The following is a 2,754-nucleotide window of genomic DNA, read 5'->3' on the forward strand; positions in this document are numbered from 1 at the left end:
CACACACACACACACACACACACACACACACACACACACACACACACACACACAGAGCTTGATTACAAATGGGAAACAGATGCCTTGTAACACTTGAATTATGCTTCCACACAAACAAATAATGTCAGTATTCTTTCACATCTCATTTCATAATCAAATGATAAAAGAAGCGTATCTGTGTCTCATATTCCAATTAACGTTCATTTATTGTTTGTGCCACCTTCCATGCCCGGGCTTCTCTGCGTTTGTTGAATGATAATTAATATTGATAAATCCATAAATCCACCAGGGTAATACGGTCATATTTGTTAACTGCTCATTTCTGTAACTTGCTTGTTTACATTAAGAATCATCAGTGCTTGAACCGGTCCGGTTTAGAGCTATGACAGATTAGACCTCTCTCTAACTTAACACTGTTACTTACAACTCAGTCCTGCCCTTTGTATGCCTGTATAAGATCAGTTCAGAGATAACTACTACAACTGAAATGTACAAATGCTGCAGTTATTCTAGGCCTAAATGTCATGAAAATGGTCCACTACTAGTGACTACTCACAGGGCTAGGTGATGAACAACTGTTGCCAGCAATCTTACTGCAGTCACAATAGTTCACCAAACTTGCTGGCTTATGAACTTGCTAGCTTATAAGTAGCAAGCTAGTAAGTTTGCTAGGACGTGACCAATTTCTAGTTTATCCAGCAGCTTTCTAATTGAACCAGACCACATTTTGAATTTAAAATAGCAGCCACAAATGTGCCATATTTCCAGTGTTTGCTGACAGTTTGCAGTCAACTTACAGGACAAAAAGTTTATATCTGTTTGTACCATCAACTCCTGTATAACCGGCTAAAACGCACGCCTCCTTCAGATGGTACTTTATACTCAGGCAGAGAAGGGTTAGATAAAAGTGAATGGTGCAACATGCATTATAAGCTACACTTTTTTATAGGATTAGCTACAATTTATAGGATTCTGTTATCTAAAAGATTTCTAACGCAATGGCTCAATATTTAAATGATTAAGACAATGTGAATAAGGTTGTTCATTGACCAAATGTAGGCTATTCATTTGAGCCAGAGTAGGCTACAACGTGAAGAGAAAGAGAGCGAGAGGCAGCGGTTGGAGGCCTGTGATGGCTGTGCTGTGGCTTATCCCGGTTGATTGTGTCGGTCATCATCAGACGAGCATGCCATTCCACCTCCTCGTCTGTCCAGACAAAACTGTCAGCTTTCTTCGCTTTGCCATTTCTTGGTTTTGCGCAAGAGAGAGAAGCAGAAGGAAGGCTGTATGCAAGCATGCAGACTTGGTGGTGTTGTGTGGCAGTGCTTCACAACACCACCACCCAGCCGCCTGGCGTGCATAGTACATCAAATTCCACAGGGGCCTGACAGGGGCGAGCCTAGAGAGGGCTAGCAAAGAACTTGGAGGGGAGGCTACTGTGGTTTTGGAGGAGGGATTTTCTGGTGCTCAATAAGGACAGCTGCAGTGGCGGGGAGACGCCCCCAACTGCCCACCCTAAACAGGGATCATCTAACAGCCTGGTAGAGAAACCTCTACCAGAGATCCAGATCTAGGCTGTGTATCAAAATGTGACCAAATCAAGTTTCTGTGACTCTTGGGGAACTGATCACAGCTCGCCTTTGAAAAGTCCCATCACAGTCACATCTTTCTTTTTTCCACCAATAGGACGTCTGTGTCTGCCTTCTTGGAATGTTCCACTGGAGCTTCCACCCAATCATCGTCAGAGGGCGCAGTGTCTCTGTGGCCCTGCTGGATCGCATTAACATCACGCTCATTGAAGCCGACAGGCCAGCAGAGCCGGGAGAAAACCAGCAGAGAGCGGAGGGATTTTATAAAGTGTAAGGGCCCTGATGCACCTTCCGTCCCGTGGTGGACGCACAGATAGATGCATCCAGCAGAGCTGACATTTCTACTTGTGCTCTCCCACTTAGTTATTTTGCCTCTACTGTCATTTCTGCTCAAACCTAAGAATGCCTGCTTTGCTTCTTTGTGGTTTAGTTTTCCTGACGTGAGGTCTGTCAGCGGCCAAAAATAACAGGCTGTACTTTAAAAGTTCCAGTGTTTCCTTCAGGATTTTTTTTTTTTTTTTTTTAGCAGTGGGGACAGCTTTGTCCGAACAACAACCATCTTTTTGAGGAACTATAGGGCACTTAAAATCTACATCAGGTCCACACTTAGAACTTGTTTAATAGTCGACTTGGAAGAAAGCGAACGTTTTGACAATAAATTACATCAACACAACAGTATGTGGAGTTAAATTGGACAGGAATAAATCCTCTGAAAAGTTCTACTAGTTAAATTATATTGTGTACGGCAGTCAAATTATCCTGCATTATGTTTGGCAGGATAATTTAAATGGCAACCGCGACTCCGTTTTTTGTACAGCCCTATTTCTGATCCCGTGGTGGTAGAAATGTTGCAATGATGGGCCGCCACTACAACATCAACACAGGGGAACCACTGAGTTCACCCCCTCTCCTGGTCTTTACATATCATGCTTGGGCACTGCCACTCAGGAGCAGTACAACTAATTTCAGATACTTGAAGATAACGTTGAGGAGACTTTGATACATTTACACAGGAGCACACTCAATTGAGGAGAGTTTGTGATTACACAAAGTATGTTGCTATCCAAACCTCTGAAGTTCCTAAAGGTGTATTTAAACCCAGGTTGCATGTGTTAAGTTTAGCTGAACCTTCAAAGTACACAAATATCTTTGTTTACGTATATAT

The 2,754-nt window shown here is 42.9% G+C and overlaps 1 protein-coding gene and 1 long non-coding RNA gene across 3 annotated transcripts in view; one reads left to right on the plus strand and one right to left on the minus strand.

The window, feature by feature from the left end:
- LOC117957938 overlaps positions 1-1,821 on the plus strand; it is a 17,924-nt gene extending 16,103 nt beyond the window's left edge. The window contains exon 3 of the long non-coding RNA XR_004659622.1: positions 1,809-1,821. This is a non-coding gene — a long non-coding RNA (uncharacterized LOC117957938). The remainder of the gene's footprint in view (positions 1-1,808) is intronic.
- The window catches only part of asic2 (acid-sensing (proton-gated) ion channel 2), a 357,541-nt gene that overhangs the window by 239,136 nt on the left and 115,651 nt on the right, over positions 1-2,754 (minus strand). The gene's annotated exons all lie outside the window — the stretch shown is intronic.

The sequence above is a fragment of the Etheostoma cragini genome, chromosome 15, assembly GCF_013103735.1.
Source record: "Etheostoma cragini isolate CJK2018 chromosome 15, CSU_Ecrag_1.0, whole genome shotgun sequence".
Taxonomy (NCBI): Eukaryota; Metazoa; Chordata; class Actinopteri; order Perciformes; family Percidae; genus Etheostoma; species Etheostoma cragini.